This window comes from Oryctolagus cuniculus, chromosome X (genome assembly GCF_051225735.1).
Source record: "Oryctolagus cuniculus isolate XC-2025 breed Fujian yellow rabbit chromosome X, ASM5122573v1, whole genome shotgun sequence".
Lineage (NCBI taxonomy): Eukaryota > Metazoa > Chordata > Mammalia > Lagomorpha > Leporidae > Oryctolagus > Oryctolagus cuniculus.
In genome coordinates, this window is record NC_142888.1 from 91,542,822 (window position 1) to 91,560,745 (window position 17,924).

The 17,924-nt window shown below is 44.2% G+C and overlaps 1 protein-coding gene across 4 annotated transcripts in view; it reads left to right on the top strand.

Annotated features, from left to right (window-relative positions):
• The first annotated feature begins 3,197 nt into the window (after positions 1 to 3,197).
• Positions 3,198 to 17,924, top strand: part of SYTL4 (synaptotagmin like 4) — a 95,419-nt gene continuing 80,692 nt past the window's right edge. For 3 of the 4 annotated variants that reach the window (XM_089324533.1, XM_002720353.6, XM_089324532.1), the window contains exon 1: positions 3,198 to 3,344. The gene's annotated coding sequence lies outside the window, so the exon portion shown is untranslated. The remainder of the gene's footprint in view (positions 3,345 to 17,924) is intronic. The other variant, XM_070066353.2, reaches the window with a different exon arrangement.

The following is a 17,924-nucleotide window of genomic DNA, read 5'->3' on the forward strand; positions in this document are numbered from 1 at the left end:
GGAAATGAGTGATGGTCCCTGGGGCAGGGCTGAGTTGGAAAAGCTCGATAGAAGAAAAGGATTTCCTTTTTGAAGTGACTTCTTCACATTTCAGGGTAGAGGAGAGATATGAAAGGTTAAAGAATGGAAAAAACTCTGGGTTCTCCAGACTTAAGAGCCTGGGAGCTGAAGTTTTTACTGTTTTGTCTGCTAGGATTAAACTGATTTTTTCCCTTTGAAAGACCTTCAAAAATATTTTTATATTAACAAAGCCATATATACTCATTGTAAGAAAGCTGAAAAATACAGAAAAGCAGGAAGAAAACAAAATTCATTTAGTTCCACTATCTAGAGACATCTTTCCTTTTAATGTTTTTTCTATGCATATCCCATTTTCACATGTTGTTATTATCATTCTATATTGAATGTTGTATCCTACTTTCAGTTAATATTATGGCAAAACATTCCCTGTCATTATAAACTATGTGTAAATATCAGTAGGCTATATAATATTTCATTGTATGAATATACTATAATTTGCTTAACCATTGAGCCATTTTCCCCCTAGTATTTTTTTAAAGAGGATTAATTTTTCTCCTCCATTTTAATTCATACGCTCTTTTTTTTTTAAAAAAGATTTATTTATTTATTTGAAAGGCACAGTTACAGAGAGGCAGAGGCAGAGGCAGAGAGAGAGAGAAGTCTTCCATTTGCTGGTTCACTCCCCAGATGGCCACAATGTCAGGAGCTGCGCCAATCCAAAGCCAGGAGCCAGGAGCTTCTTCTGGGTCTCCCAGGTGGGTGTAGGGGCCCAAGGACCTGCGCCATCTTCCACTGCTTTCCCAGGCCATAGCAGAAAGCTGGATCAGAAGAGGAGCAGCTGGGACACGAACCAGAGCCCATATGAAATGCCCAGGCACTGCAGGCAGTGGCTTTAACCACTATGCCGCAGCACTGGCCCCTCCTCCCTAGTATTTTATTATTCTAAGTAATACCAGAGTTAACATAGTTGAACAAAAAATCTTTGTACATCTCTTTTTCCTTAGTACACATTCATTCATTATACAGATGTTACTGAGGGCCTACTGTATGCCATGTACTTGCTAGGTGCCATGTTTCTGCTTTGAGTGGCCTGTTGTTGTTTACTGATCTAGGAAACACTGGGGAAGGTGCAGCTTTGTATGTGTTGCATTTGAAAGACATTCCAGTGGAAATATCAAGAAAACAGAGTTCAGTGAAGTGGTCTGAGTAGAATTCTTGAATTACATTCGTGGCCATATATAGGTGGCAAAACCACGGGAGTGAAAGAGGTCATTTGGGGAGACAGTATATGTATCCTAGGCCTAAGAATGTGCATGTTTTAGTGTCAGTGAAAGAGTAAACTTATAAAGGAGACCGAAGAGAGGGCAAAGGAGTGGGAGGAAAAGCAAGAGAGCAATGTCTCCTCCAGAAGAATTTCTAGGAGGAGAAAATTGTTAACGCTGCTAAATGTAGGGGAGACGTCAAGGATGATAAGGACTGACAATATCCCATGTATTTATTTGAGGGATTTATTGACATGGAGGGCACTGGTTGGGTATTTTGGTGAGCACAATTTCAGTGGAGAAGGAAGCCAGATTGCTGAGGGTTCAGAAATGAATGAGAAGGGCTTGAAAATGGCAAATGTACTTGTAAGGTGCATTTTCAATGAATTTGCCCATCCAGAGGAGCTGGAAGGAATGTCATGAGTAGGCAGGACGCATTTTTTAAAAAAGATTTATTTACTTATTTGAAAGTCAGAGTTACAGAGAGGAAGGGAGATCTTCCATCTGCTGGTTCATTCCCTAGATTACTGTGATGGGACTGGCCCAGGCCAAAGCCTGAGAGCCAGGAGCTTCTTCTGGGTCTTCCATGTGAGTGGCAGAGCCCCAAGTACTGGAGTCATCTTGTGCTTTTTCCAGGCGCACTAACAGGGAGCTGGATTGGAAGCGGAGCAGCTGGAACTCCACCCAGCATCCATATGGGATGCCAGCGTGGCAGGCGGCAGTTTTACCTGCTATGCCACAGCACCAGTCCTGGCAGGATACGTTTTTTAAGATAGTAAAGAGCATGTTTAATTGCTGATGACAATTGAGAGAGACTTCAGCAAGTTTAATGGCTGATATGAAGAAGGGAGGGAGGAGGGCAAGGGGGCATCTGCAATTCTTAAACAGATATAAACATTTCAGAATCTATTGATATAGATTGTTCACATGGTTTCTAAAAGATTTTATTATTATTATTATTATTATTATTTTATTTGACATATGGAGTTAGTTAGAGAGAGAGAGACAGAGAGAAAGGTCTTCTTTCCATTGGTTCACCCCCGAAATGGCCGCTACGGCTGGAGCTGCGCCGATCTGAAGCCAGGAGCCAGATGCTTCCTCCTGGTCTCCCTTGCGGGTGCAGGGGCCAAAGCACTTGGGCCATCCTCCCCTGCCCTCTTGGGCTACAGCAGAGAGCTGGACTGGAAGAGGAGCGACTGGGACTAGAACCGGTGCCCAGATGGGATGCCGGCGCCATAGGCGGAGGATTAACCAAGTGAGCCTCGGCACCGGCCCCTCTAAAAGATTTTTAAACAACATACACTCCTACCAGCAATTATGAGAGAACTTGTTTGGTGGACACTTTGTCATCCTTAAGTGTTATTGAAAAAAATAAAAACCTCTTTGCTAAAGATTCTCATTATTGTTATAATTTACTCTTTGATTACCAGTGAGTCGATATTTTAACTGGTTGTGTTCTTTGAGTGTGCAGGTGTGAGTTAAGTCTGTGTCCTCTGCTCAAAACACTTCTGTTGTGGGTAAACACTGTTTTCTATAAAAAGTAAAAAGTCAAAGGATCAGAACAGTGTCATATGTTATCTTCCCAAATCACATAGTTTAGACTTCTTCTTGCAAGTACGTGACAGCTTGACAACTTTTGGCTCAGCTGAACAGAAGTAGGTGATTTTTACCATCTAAAGAGAGTGACCACAGATGGAAGTGAACGGCGCTGGGGACACGGGGTGTGTGTTGGCGGGATACATATACTCTTAGATCCCTATCCTCAGTCCCCAAATTCTCTTTTCTAACCTGGGAGGACATCCCTTCAGTGCGTTAAGGTTTTGGCTGCCGCAGCTCGCCTTTGGATTGGGCGACCCCTACTAAGGAGCTCAAGCGCTGTGCGGCCCCTTTAAGAGTCCAGCTCCTCCCCGCTCCAGGGAAAGTTGCAGCTTTTTCCGCCTGCCGGAGAGTGAGAAGGGCCGGCCGCAGAGTGGGCTTGAGATCTTCTCGGAGCCGGAGACCCCTCCCTGACTCTGGTCCTGGGACGTCTAGTCTTCTCGCGGCACCTGTTGCTGGTGACAGGTAGGGCCGCAGCTAGCGGCTGCCCGCCCTCTTGCTCTCGCTCTGGGACTCTTTTTGGTCCCATCCCCTTTTCACTGCTAAAGCGCTCCCACCCCCTTTTCGAGCACCTGCGCCCTTCCCTACCCCTTTTAGCTCTCCAGGTCTTTACTGCTGTCTCGCTGACGGTCAGTCCCCTTTCCTCTGCCTGCCTCTCTGGACCGCACCCCTACGCCTGGACGCCGTCTGCTTGGGGCGGTCCCTCCCTGCCACTTTTCTTTCTCCCGGGCTTCTTCTGGCCCGTTCCATGGCCCACGCGTCGTTAACGCGGACTGTGGCCATCTGGGCACTGTTCCCTCTCTGTCACCCCTCTTGCGGAGTCCCCAGCTTTTCCCGCCAGCCGGAGCCCAGGTTCCTCCAGAGAGCTGGCCCTGGGGGCGGGGGTGGGGCTGGGCTCCTAGCAGGGACGCACCCTCCGCGGCGGCCCGTCACGTTTCCGTCGGTTCCTCTCGCGCTGTCCCTTCACCTCGGACCTGGCGGCGTTGGCTGCCTTGGCCTGCCTGCCACAGTGAGGCCGGTTGGCCCAGAGTGCTGCCTCAGTGGGCTCCCCCTGCACTTGAGGCTGGGCTGCTTTCTTTGTGGCCCTTCAAGCAGGCCATGGGAGTTTACTCCTGCAGCAGGGTCCCCAGAGCGCTCAGAAGAGGCGCAGGATGCTTGTGTCTTCTGTGTTGGTTTGTAAAGGGACAAGAAAAAGTGTTCCTTTAGCCCTCAACATTGGATGGGATGGGGTTTTCGGGTTTGAAATCATTGGGTTAGAATTTTAGTGGCTTGAAAAAGTGGTGTTTTTATGAACCAACCAGTTTCCCCAAACCCTTGCTTTTTCAGGGCTAGAGGACCTTAGCATTCTCGAATAATGCTTTAGGCAGGGCTGACCTCGGAGACCTTGGACATGTGTGGCAGAAATTAGTCTTCAGTACATTTAGGACCTCCTGTTTTTAACTGGATTTTTTCTGCTCTTTCACCTCCCTACTCCCACCTCTCATAAATCCATTAATATCAAGAGGTTAATGACCTAAAATGTTTACCCTACTGTGGAGGGAACAGTGGTTTAATGCAGAGTTGTGGCCCTGATGGTGTTCTGGTTTTCTGTTTGGTTTTTTAATCATCAGCTGGAGATCCTAGTAGAAAAAGCCCATGAACTTGGCTTGGGTGACTTTTGTTTTGTTTTTGAGAGGTGACAGAATTTCAGGTATCTCTCTCTAGGTCAGAGCAGTGAAGTGGAGCTTTGAAGCCCTGTTCTGGGGTGAGTGGTGTGTGAGTGAATGAGACATTCTGCTTGATGCTCTCTGAGCTTTTCCCTTTAATGACTGCTACTAATAGTGGCTATTAAGAGTCTGCTGAGCTAGGCACTGTGATAAGTTCTTTGTGTAATTGTCTCATACAGTCCTCATGATAACTCTGTGCAGCACGCACTACACGTATAACCATGTTAGGATGAAAAGAAGACTCTGAGAGGGTAAGCGCCTTGGCCCAAATCACCCAACTGAGGGGGTCAGAGCTTGTGTTTCTATCCTATCACACCATATCTATTATCTCAGATGTTAGGAACACTAAATAGCTTGTACATGAGCACTAACTTATGAAGAACTTCCCTCCCAAGCTGAGACATAAGTTTGGATCCTTGATTTCACCTTAGATACACTGCATAGAATCTGGACCACTTTCCTCACTGATATCTTACCCACTTCATTTCCAACATGGGGCCAGCTGCCACGTTGCCACTATAAGCACCCCACTCCTGGAATGTACCCGGATGAAAGAAACCTCCTGGGCTGTTAGCTCAGGGCAGTTGTCCTGAAATTAGCAGAGAGTAACCCTGGAATCCAGGGGTATGTGCCAGACTACTTCTTCCCTACTGGCAAAAAGAGAGAATTGAGGACATGGTAAGTGATAAGGATTTCCCAACAGCCAGGCCAGAGAGCCTGAGGGTGATGGTGTGCTTTTTGTTATAGGATGGATGGAATATGTAGGCTGGGAGAGGGGGAGAAAATAAAAATCTCCTCTCTGATCCCACCTCTGGGACTTTGCTCAAATTGTCTCCCCCCCTTTTTTTTTCCTGAAAAGCCAACTTGCCACCCCTACCTGTTAATTCTTAGTCATCTGTCAACATTTAACTCTAAAGTCGCCTCCTTTGGAACAGCCTTACGTGCACTTTACTTTTGTCAAGAGGAATTACTAGTTATCCTGTGTCCTAAAGCACTTCTTGTTACACCTCAGTAAAGCCCTTACCATCACTCTTGCCTGTTTTTCCACCTGGAAGGTTGTAACCTCTCTAAGAGCAAGCTCTGGATCTTGGAGTTCCCTTTGTCTTAAACATAAAAGACTAACAAACATTCATTCTGGAAATGGAGGTAGTCATGCCTTTCAGGGGCTGAGGTCTGGTGATGGTGGAATGGAAGCACAGAATGTGATACAGTTTCCAGATCCGATCAGCAGGACTTCCTGATAAATTGAGTGTGAGGAGTAAAAGGGAGAAAACAAGGGTGACCCTTGTTTTTGGTCTGAGCAACTGAATGGCCGATGACATCATTTTACTGAGACAGGGGAGGTTGAGGAAAAACCTGAGGCATGCGAGAGTAGTCAGAAATCTCGTTTTGACCATGTTATATTTGAGATGTCTATTTGATAGACAAGTAGAAATGTGAAATGTCCCTGAATATATGAAGCTGTGGCTTAGAAGAAAGGCATAGATCAAAGACATAAATTTGGGAGTGATGAGTATCTAGACAGATGAAATTTAAAGCCATGGGGCTGGATGAGAGCCTCTAGGAAGATTCTAGGTGGAGAAAAGTCCACACTGAGCCGTAAGTCACTCTGATGTTCACAGTTGAGGAGATAAATTTAGAAGAGACTGAGACATTTTTTAAATACAAACTTGAGTTTTTAAAACAATGAATGTACACTAAATGGTAAGAATCTCGTACTTTTAAAAAAAGATTTATTTATTTACCCGAAAGGCAGAGTTACAGAGAGAGAGAGAGAGAGAAAGAGGTCTTCCATCGTTGGTTCACTCCCCAAATGGCCACAATGGCTGGAGCTGGGCCCATCTGGAACCAGGAGCTTTCTCTGGGTCCTCCATGTGGGTGCAAGGGCCCAAGCACTTGGGCCATCCTCTACTGCTTTCCCAGGCCATCAGCAGGGAGCTGTATTGGAAGTGGAACATTCAGGACTTAAATTGGAGCCCATATGGGATGCCTGTGCTGCAGGCGGGTGTGCTTAACCTGCTATACCACAGTGCTGGCCCCAATATCTACTACCTTAACAAGGGCCCAGGTCCTTCCAAGTCTGCCTTTAAATGGATTCTCGCCTTTTATTTCTTTCTGAACATTTCAAAACACATTGAAGTGGAATGACATTTTTTTGTTTTATGTCATATACTAGTTTTCTAATACTGCACAATCCTCCTGGTATCAAAGCAGTGCTCACATACGGCTCTTCCATAAATTTCACAAGCCAATAACTACCTCACACCTAAAAGGCTAAGGGTGACATGAGGCCAGATGCCTAATTGGTGGCATCTTTTATTCTTCTGAGCTGTTCACTTCCCTGTTGCACAGCAACTTTCTCCAGCCTCTGACTGAGCTTGCCAAATACCCAAGAGGCCTCAAGGCATCTGACAGTCCACACTCCTTCCCAGTGCAGCCCCCTTCCTACCACTAAGAAGCACAGCATCTTTGCAGTTCCCCTTCTAAACCTCAGAAGCTTCCATCCAAAGGGGGAGAGAGAGAGAGAGAGAGAGAGAGAGAGAGAGAGAAGGAGGGAGAGAGAGAATGTATTTCTAAAGGGCAAAGTTGTTATCAGAAATGTAATCTCAAAGCAAAACTCAGCAGACAGAAACCTCTGCAAAAACTGGCACTGGGGCAGCCTTACACCAGTAGGGCTACAAAGTGGATAGGCTTAGTTTAAGCTCCAGGAGAGCACAAAAGAGTGCCAATTCATACTTTGGGACTGTCAGTTTATTTATTTATTTAACAGATATGAGTATACCTATGACGTGCCAGTCTCAGGTCTGGGTCCTAGGGTCTACTGGTGAGTACAAAAGACAGCAATCTCTGTCCATACAGAGTTTATGTTGTGTTGGGGGCGAGGGTGAGCACAGGGTAGGGACAATAGACAATAAGCTAGAAAAATCTAGTAAGGTAGGGAAGAGGATGAAAGCTTACACTTGATTTTAGCCAAAAGGCCGAGAAGCGATGAGGATGAAAGTTTAAATAAAATGGTCAGAAAATGCCTGTACAAGATGACATTTAAGTCCAAACTCCTAGCTTTAGGATTTCATGTGCAATGAAGATCCTGGAACAATGCTTAAGCATCTACTTGAATATACACAAGTATTTCTGTGGCATAGTTTTTTTCTAGGAGAATTTCTGGGTCAGGGAGATGTTCATCAAAGAGTACAAAGTTTCAGTTAGGTTGGCGTAATAACTTTTAGCAATCCATTGCACTGCATGGTGACCACTGTTAATAAAAATGTATTGTGTATTTTAAAATTGCTCAAATACAGATTTTAAGCATTCTTACCACAAATATAGATATAAGTTGGTAGGGTTACATATAAGTTAATTAGCTTGATTGAGTCTTTTTAAAAAATTTATTTGACAGAATTATAGACAAAAAGAGAGACAGAGAGAAAGGTCTTCCTTCCGTTGGTTCACTCCCCAAATGGCCACTACAGACAGCGCTGTGCTGATCCGAAGCCAGGAGCCAGGTGCTTCTTCCTGGTTTCCCATGCGGGTGCAGGGCCTAAGCACTTGGGCCATCCTCCACTGCCTTCCCGGGCCACAGCAGAGAGCTGGACTGGAAGAGGAGCAACCAGGACTAGAACCAGCGCCCATATGGGATGCCGGCGCCGCAGGTGGAGGATTAATCAAGTGAGCTGCGGCGCCGGCCCCCTTGATTGGGTCTTTCTACAGTGTATACACAAATCAACATCATATCGTACATTATAAATATACACAATTCTCATTAATTAACAATACCAGATAAGGGGTATGCACATTAAAAAAAAATTGAATATGCGGGCCGGCACTATGGTGCAGCAGGTTAAAAACCTGGCCTGCAGTGCTGACATCCCATATGGGCACCAGTTCAAGTCCTGGCTGCTTCACTTCCAATCCAGCTCCCTGCTAATGCACCAGGGAAGGCAGTGGAGGATGGCCAAAAACCTTGGATCTCTGCACCCATGTGGGAGACCCAGAGGAAGCTCCTGGCTTTGGTGCGGCTCAGCTCCAGCCGTTGCAACCATTTGGGGAGTGAACTAGCACATGGAAGACCTCTCTCTCTCTCTCTCCCTCTCTCTCTCTCTCTCTGTAACTGTCTTTTCAAATAAATAAAAAATGTGAATATGCCAGGCCAAAGTGACATCCAAAGAGGTTTACACTTTCACCATTCAGAGTTTTTCCTCATGTCCATGCAGAGGACAGTCTATTCAATTTCTGCCAATCTGACAAGTAAAAAATAGTATTAAACTGATTTAATTTGGCATTTCTCTGATCACCAGTGAGGCTGAGTGACTTTTCTCATGTGTTGACTATTTTTGTTTTTTTTTTTCTGAGATTTGTTCCTTCATATCCTTTGTACATTTTTCTTTTGGCTTATTTATTTATAAGAATATATGTTTATTATAGATATTTGCCCATTGCCTGCTATACAGTGCCATGGTTTTTTTTTTCTCTCTAGTCTGTCATATGTCATAATTTTGTTCATGGTGTGCACCCCTCTTGTAATCAGATAAACTCACTATAAAACGTTTTAAAAACATGTTCATTAGATTTGGCAATTAGGAGGTAAATGATGACATCAGTTCAGAAGGAGAGGAGGCAGATCATAAATCGTTGGGAACTGAAAACAGGACTGAAAACAGTACACACGTTGAAGAAGTTGTCTATGATGAGAAAGAGAGTATTTCTTATAGACAGTAGGGTACGGAGGGCCATATTAAATTGTTAGTTTTTTTTTATTTTTTTGTACCCAGACATATCTTTTTTTTTTTTGACAGGCAGAGTGGACAGTGAGAGAGAGAGTCAGAGAGAAAGGTCTTCCTTTTTCCGTTGGTTTACCCCCCAAGTGGCCGCCATGGCCAGCGTGTTGCGGCCGGCTGCGCCGATCCAAAGCCAGGAGCCAGGTGTTTCCTCCTGGTCTCCCATGCGGGTGCAGGGCCCAAGGACCTGGGCCATCCTCCACTGCCTTCCCGGGCCACAGCAGAGAGCTGGCCTGGAAGAGGGGCAACCGGGACAGAATCCAGTGCCCCGACTGGGACTAGAACCCAGGGTGCCAGCGCCGCAGGTGGAGGATTAGCCTAGTGAGCTGTGGCGCCGGCCAATTTTGTTTTAAATATAGGAGAAAGATGAGCACATTTGTGGGTAGATGGCATCAAGCTTGATGGTGCAAGATCCATGAAGAAGCTGGGGTACCAGAATGAAAGGGAGGGCGGTGAATATACTGACCTTAGAGATAGGGCAGTAGATAGGAGGCAAAGAGAGCAGGACTGCTGATGCTATGGAGATGAAAAGAGCTGTGGAAGGACAGGATTTTGAGGGAGGTAGCCCCTGACAAGACAGGGAAAAGCCCGGAATGGCATTTAAAATGATAGAGAAGTTCTTTATGATCTTATAATATTGTCCACATTATGCAGGTGTATATCAAAGAATCATGTTATAAACCACAAATATGTACAAGTGCACTTTGAGAAATTCATGAAGGGACTGGTGCTGTGGTAATGTGCGTAAAGCTGCCGCCTGCAGTGCCAACATCCTATATGGACACTGGTTCAAGTCCCCGCTGCTGTACTTCCAATCCAGCTCCCTGCTAATGCACCTGGGAAAGCAGCGGAAGATGGCCCAAGTGCTTGGACTTCTGTACCCATGCACGAAACCCCGAAGAAGCTCCCAGCTCCTGACTTTGGATCTGCTCAGCTCTGGCTGTTGCGGCCATTTGGGAATGAACCAGCAGATGGAAGAACTCCATCTCTGCCTCTGCCTCTCTGTAACTCTGCCTTTCAAATAAATAAATAAAGTTTTAAAAAATAAAAAAACTGAAAAGTAGAATTAAAAGCTAAATTTATTTTGGTGTAAAAAATGAAATTCATGCACATGAAGGATTTTTAAAAACTATGGAAAATGCATATTTTGGAAAAAAAACATACATGGCTTCCATTTTTTTGCATCAAAAAATAACCTTATCTTTTAATTCCATTTACCACAAACTTTTTAAAGTACCATTGCAGTCAACTATACTTCCATAAAGGTGGAGAAAAGTGAACCAAGAAAATAATAAGAGACAGGGCCAGCACTGTGGCGTAGCTGGTAAAGCCGCTGCCTGCAGGGCCAGCATCCCATATAGGTACCGATTCGAGTCCTGGCTGCTCCACTTCCTATCCCATTCTGTGCTATTGCCTGGGAAAGCAGTAGAAGATGGCTCAAGTCCTTGGGCCCTTGCACCTGTGTGGGAGACCTGAAAGAAACTCCTGGCTCCTGGCTCCTGGCTCCTGGCTCCTAGCTTTGAATTGGCACAGCTCCAGCTGTTGTTGCCATCTGGGGAGTGAACCAGCAGATGCAGACCTTTCTCTCTCTCTCTCTCTCTCTCTCTCTCTCTCTCTCTCTCTCTGCCTCTGCTTCTCTGTAACTCTGCCTTTCAAATAAATAAATAAATAAATAAATCTTTAAAAAAATAATAAGAGGCTTGGATAACTTGAATTTGTGTCTGCCTCAAGTCACAGACCTCAGTATCCATTCTCTCCAGCAGCTCTCTTCAGCCCATGTATAGAAACAGAGTGTGAATGTTCTAGTTTGGAGGATTTTTCCTGGGGGGCTGTGACAGATATATGAGAGAGTGGGATGTTAGATGGTTCTGTCAGAAGAGTAGTTGAAATTAGGGACTATCGTGGCTTTCATATTTGTGATTAAACCTACCTTAAACTTGAATCTGTCAGTTTTCAGAGATGGAGAAATTTCATGGTATCTATGCTATTTCTATTTTTTAAAAAAGATTTATTTATTTGAAAGGGAGAAGAGAAGAGGGAGGGGGAGGGGGGAGAGGGGGAGAAGGAAGGGAGGGAGGGAGAGAGAGATTTTCCATCTGCTGGTTAACTCCCCACAATGGCTACAATAGCCAGGACTGGGCCAGGCAGGAGCCAGGACCTCCACCTGGGTTTGCCACATAGGTGCCAGGGCTCCAGACACTTGGGCCATCTTCCACTGCCTTTTCAGGCACATTAGCCAGATGCTGGATGGGAAGCAGAGCAATCAGGATTCAAATAAAACCAGCACTCAAATATGGGATGCTGACGTCACAAGTGGTGGCTTAACCTGCTGCCCCACACCAGCCACTGAAGTGCAATTTTCTAGGTATCAGACTGTCACATTGCTTTCTAACAGGTTTTTCCAGTTTACATTTTACCAACAAAGCATGAGAGCATCTCTTACATCCTCTTCTTAAAAAGTGAATGTTATTTTTCTAAAATTTGGCTGATTCAATAAGCAAACATAAAAAATCTTTATTGCCAGTAAGCGTGAAAATTGTTTTCTCATATATATTGGCCATTTAATTCTCTTCCTTTAAGAATGATCTGTTCATGGTCTCTATTGGATACTAATCTAACCTTGTTTTGAGTAGGTCTCTCTTTCCATGTTTGAAACCATTAACCACATTTTTCTCCCACCTCCCTTTGCCCTGGAGAACCTAAAAAGTTTTTTGCAAGTCCCTATGACCATTCCTATTTGATTTCTTTTAAACTTCTTTTTTACCTAGTTTGGAAATATTGGTGTGTTCAGGAATATAACTATATGTTTATTACTTGTCACAATAAAATTAACATATAAGTCTTCTGTTCTCTGCTTATCTCATTTCCCAGAAGTAACAATCTTAAATTTATATCTCTTTCCAGACATTTTTCCATGCTTATATATTTCCATCCATCCATCTATCCATCCAATCTGTTTACACTTACATGTAAAAAAATGTAAGTGGAATCATGTTTTGCAGGGTATTTTTGTTTACTTGATATGCTATGGCAAGCTGTCAGTCCCAGTATATCTAGAACTACCTCTCTCTATATTTTTAAAAATATTTATTTATTTGAAAAAGTTATACAGAGAAAGGAGAGGGAGAGGGGGAGAGAGAGAGAGAGAGAGAGAGAGAGAGAGATCCTCCATCTGCTGGTTCACTCCCCAGATGGCCGCAACTGCAAGAGCTGCGCCAATCCGAAGCCAGGAGCCAGGAGCCTCCTCCAGGTCTCCCATGCAGGTGCAGGGGCCCAAGGACTTGGTCCATCTTCCACTGCTTTCCAAGGCCACAGCAGAGAGCCAGATCAGAAGTGAGGCAGCCGGGTCTCGGACCTGTGCCCATATGGGATGCCGGTGCCTCAGGCCAGGACATTAAACCGCTGTGCCACAGCACCAACCCCCACTCTCTATATTTTTTTAATTTTTTTTTTTGACAGGCAGAGTGGACAGTGAGAGAGAGAGAGACAGAGAGAAAGGTCTTCCTTTTTGCTGTTGGTTCACTCTCCAATGGCTGCCACGGCCGGCGTGCTGCGGCCGGCGCACCATGCTGATCCGATGGTAGGAGCCAGGTGCTTCTCCTGGTCTCCCATGGGGTGCAGGGCCCAAGCACCTGGGCCATCCTCCACTGCACTCCCTGGCCACAGTAGAGAGCTGGCCTGGAAGAGGGGCTACCGGGACAGAATCCGGCGCCCCGACCGGGACTAGAACCTGGCATGCCGGCGCTGCAAGGCGGAGGATTAGCCTAGTGAGCCGCGGTGCTGGCCCTATATATAATTTTTTTAAAGATTTATTTATTTATTTGAAATTCAGAGTTACACAGAGAATGGAGAGGCAGAGAGAGAGGTCTTCCATCTGCTGGTCCACTCCCCAGTTGGCCGCAATGGCTGGAGCTGCACTGATCCGAAACCAGGAGCCAGGAGCCTCCTCCGGGTCTCCCATGTGGATGCAGGGGCCCAAGGACTTGGGACATCTTCCACTGCTTTCCCAGGCAACAGCAGAGAGCTGGATCGGAAATAGAGCTGCTGGGACTCGAACTGGTGCCCAAATGGGATGCCGGCACTGCAGGCGGTGGCTTTACCCGCTATGCCACAGCGCCGGCCCCGAACTACTTCTATATATTTTTAAAAAGATTTATTTCTTTGAGACATAGAGTTACAGAGGGAAGGAGAGTGAGAAAGGTCTTCCATCTACTGGTTCACTCCCCAAATGGCCACACACAGATCTGAAGCCAGAGCCAGGAGCTTCTTCTGGGTCTCCAATACTGGTGCAAGGGCCCAAGCACTTGGCACATTTGCAGGGAGCTAGATCAGTAGAGGAGCAGCCGGGACAAGAACCAGTGACCATATGGGATGCTGCCGCTGCAGGCGGAGACTTAGTCTACTATGCCACAACGCTGGCCCCCAATATTAGTAACAGTAACACACTATTCCATTACATGTATAGACCATTAACTAATCCATTTCCTGTTGCTGTGTTCTTTAATTTCTTTTTTGCTTTTTCAGACATTGAGCATCTTCCTGATACATATTTGGAATCTACTTAAATATCAGTAGAATAAATTTTTCAAGATGGAATCAGTCCATCAACAAGTGGTCTGTGGTGCTAAAGACTCAGAGAGATCTGGGAAGATAAAGAACAAGAACTGCCCATTGGATTTAGGAGGTTCTTGGTGACCTTAGAGTGATTTAAGGGGATTGTGGCAGAAAGCTACACTATGGTAGATTGAGAAATGATTGGGGTGATGATGAAGTGAGGGAAGTGAATATGGACAATTCCTTAGATAAGTTTGTTCCTAAAGAGCAGAGAAAGAGTAGTATCCAGAGAAGGGTTGAAATCCAGGGAATATTTTTTTAATTCAGGAGGGACGTGAGTGTCTTTAAAAGCTGATAGGAAGGAGAGGATAATTGACAGAACACAGGCCTTATAGGGCAGAGTCCTTATGCCAGATGGGAGAGGATCCCGATGAGGAAGAGAGTTATCCTGAATAGGTATGGATGAAAATGGGTTTGTAGATTTGGCAGGAGGAACTTGTCTGATGTCATTTTTATTTCTCTGGTGTATGAGGTAAGGCCAGCCTCTAAGGCTAGGTTTGGATAGGATAAGGTTTGGGTTGGATATTTGAGGTATTTCAAAAAGATTTAAAGAGGTGTTATGGAGAACAGGAGAGCAAGCTAGGATCAGGGAAGCATAGTTGCAGTGCCAGGCAGTGTTGTAGTAAGCTTAGTGACCAAGAATTCATATGGATAATAATCTACCAGAATGTGATTTTTTTTTCTCTAGTAGATCTCAGAAGTCCTCGTGCAGGTATAAAGTGCAAGAGTTGGGCTTAGAAGGGTTACATTTTAAATCAGATATTTGCAATTAAATTACATATTGTGGAGGATATTGAGAAGAATCCAGTTGAAATAATACAATCCAACTGTCTAGGAAAGCAGTGAACACAGAAAGAAAATGACAAGGTGAAAGTAGCAGGCTCTACTGGAAACCCACTTACCGCTCATGAGATCAGAAACTAGATATGCAGCTGGGGAGATCATTGAGTGAACAGGCTAGAGGGATGGGAAGTTGTGGTCAGAAAGGAGGAGTGAATGAGTGATCTCAAAGGTGAAGTCCTGGATGATAAGTCCTTGGGCTTGACTGAATATGATTCATAATATTCTTCATGCCAGCTTATTCATTCAACAAATATTTATTGTATGCACGTTATGGGCCAGGCAGCATTCTAGGCACTGAAGTTTTAGAGATGAGCAAAAAAAAAAAAAATCCTCTTCTCATACATCTGACAATCTAGTGGGGAATGTTATGTATTTTTATAAAATAAAAGATCATCTTCATTGATATGCTGATTCCTACTTATGTCATTCTATTTAGAAATAATAATACTTTCACGATCAAATATTTACTTATATGGTACTAGGAAAGTCCCTCTAGATGTTTTGAGTACTTTGCTTTTTTTTTAAGATTTTTTTATTTTTTTTTGAAAGAGTTACACAGAGAGAGGAGAGGCAGAGAGAGAGAGAGGTCTTCCATCTGCTGGTTCACTCCCCAGATGGCCACAACAGCCGGAACTGTGCCGATCTGAAGCCAGGAGCCAGGAGCTTCCTCTGGCTGGGCCAGAGGTGCAGGGGCAAGAGCCCAAAGACTTGGGCCATCTTCTATCACTTTCCCAGACCTAGCAGAGAGCTGGATCAGAAATGGAGCAGCCAGGACTAGAACCAGCACCCATATGGGATGCTGACTCTGTAGGTGGCGGCTTTACACACTACGCCACAGCACTGGCCCCAAGTACTTTGCTTTTTTAAAAAAACAATATTTATTTTATTTCAAAGGCAGAGTTACAGAGAGACAGACAGAGAGAGAGTGATCTTCTATCCACTGGTTTACTACCCAAATGGCCACAATGGCCGGGCCTGGGCCAGGCTGAATCCAGGAGCCAGGAACTTCGTCCAGGTCTCCCATGTAGGTGGCAGGAGCTCAAATACTTGGACCATCTTTTACTTCTTTCCCAGGTGCATCAGCAGGGAGCTGGATCAGAAGTGGAACAGCTGGGACTCAAACCTGTGCCTATATGGGATGCCAGTGGCTCACAGAACAGCTCAGCCTGCTATGCCACAATGCTGGGCTTGAGTACTTTCTTTTATGTTAAGTTATACTGAGTGAATTATGAGATTTCATACTCCTTTCCCCTTAGAACTTATTAAAATACGTTCATGAACTATGTCAGTGTTGAATATACACTTAATACAGATCTAATTTGAACATTTTAGTGGCTTTAATGTTTTATATTCTTTTTAAAAATATTAGGACACTGCTTCTAGCTGTAGACCAGATGTTGATAATACATGTACTAATTTTGCTCTAGGGATTTGATGTAATGTGTAAAGTAATTATGGTTAAGCAGTTAGGGAAAGGGGGCTTGCAGGAAGTTAATATTTTAAATTTATATCATCTTCAATTTATACTGCCTTTTATATATATATACACTGATATATATTTATTATTTTATTTGAAGGAAAATAGCATTTAACATCTCCTATGCCTTAAATAACACTTTGAAGTTATCTGCCACATAAACAGCTCAATTTAAGTTCAACTACAGGTTTTTTGATTGAGTTGAATGTTTCTGTGGCCATTGCTAGATCACAGCCTCCCTAAAATTAAAAAGAAACCAGATGCATGAAATCACGGTTATGTGTGAACCTGGGCCAGATTAGTCATGATACATCATGATTTCTCATTTAAGGGGACTGCATAGGTGATTTTTAGGTGATGTGGGCTGCAAGAAAGAGGCAGATGCTAGCTAGAGTTCAGTTTAGAAATCCCCACCATCTGTGGTCCTGGCAGGAGGAGCGGTCTTCTCTGCAGGGGGTGGTGCTTTATCAAAGCTTGTTGACTTAGGAGAGGTAATGGTGTTCTGTGTGGTAATGAGGCTTATTGAAAAACAACACCAGATTGGCTCTCAGAAGAGTTTTGAAAAATGTTTTACGCATATAATAGACCAATGTTTGTAAAGCATTCCATTCTTTGAGTTGTGGATTTTAGATCTTTTTAAGCTTTTGCCCTGTTAGGGAAAGGGACCTTTACAAAGAAGAAGATAAACTGGCCATCCTTCATCCATCAACCTCATGGGACTCTTGTAGCCTGCATGGTTAATGTAAAAGGAAGATTCTCATTTAGATTTTGAAAGGTGGAAAGCCAAATGGGATTTGTCTTAATATATGTATTTCCTTTGTTGTCAGGTAGAGTGTTTGGACACTTGGTCTCACTTTTGTGATATTTTATACTTCCATGTACCACATTTCTGGAAATCTGCCTCTGTGATTACTGACCTTAAGATTCTTGGAATTGGTAAAGAGCAGGAAAAAAGTGTGAAATTATGAAAATAATTAAACCATATTTTTATATATCCAAAACAACCATTCTGTAGGAGAAATGTATGAGGGAACTTTAAAAAGTTCATGGAGGGACTGGCGTTGTGGTGTAGCGGGATTTGTGTACAGAGACGAGACATCAAGGCCTTTAACAGGAAGTTATCTTTTATTGTGATTATGATTATAATTATGATTATGCTGGCATAAGACTCAATTGGATTCATATCCAAAAGACTGACCCTCGAACAAAGAGGGGTATTTTCTTAAAAATGGTTTTAGCTTCTTTGTCTCCCTTATATGGCTACATGCATACACTTGATTGGTTTGTCTAATGTTACATGGCAGCCACAGGAATTGATACAATACTGTGCATTTATACATAGTTACTGATGATTTTTTTTTTCTTACACACATACTGAACTTACTCTGTCCAGCAAAGCGTTAACACCATTGCTTGGTGCTAACAAGCAGGAACCCAAGCAGATAGTAACTTCACAGGCAAGCAGATAACAACTGCATTTCCTTCCTAGGACAGGTTCCTCCCATTTTCTTTTCTTTTTGTTTCCCTTCTGACCTTGGGAAGGCCTCTACCATGGTCTTCCTTTGCCATTGGTTCACCCTCCAATGGCCCCGCGGCCGGCCTGCGCGCTGCAGCCAGCGCACCGCGCTGA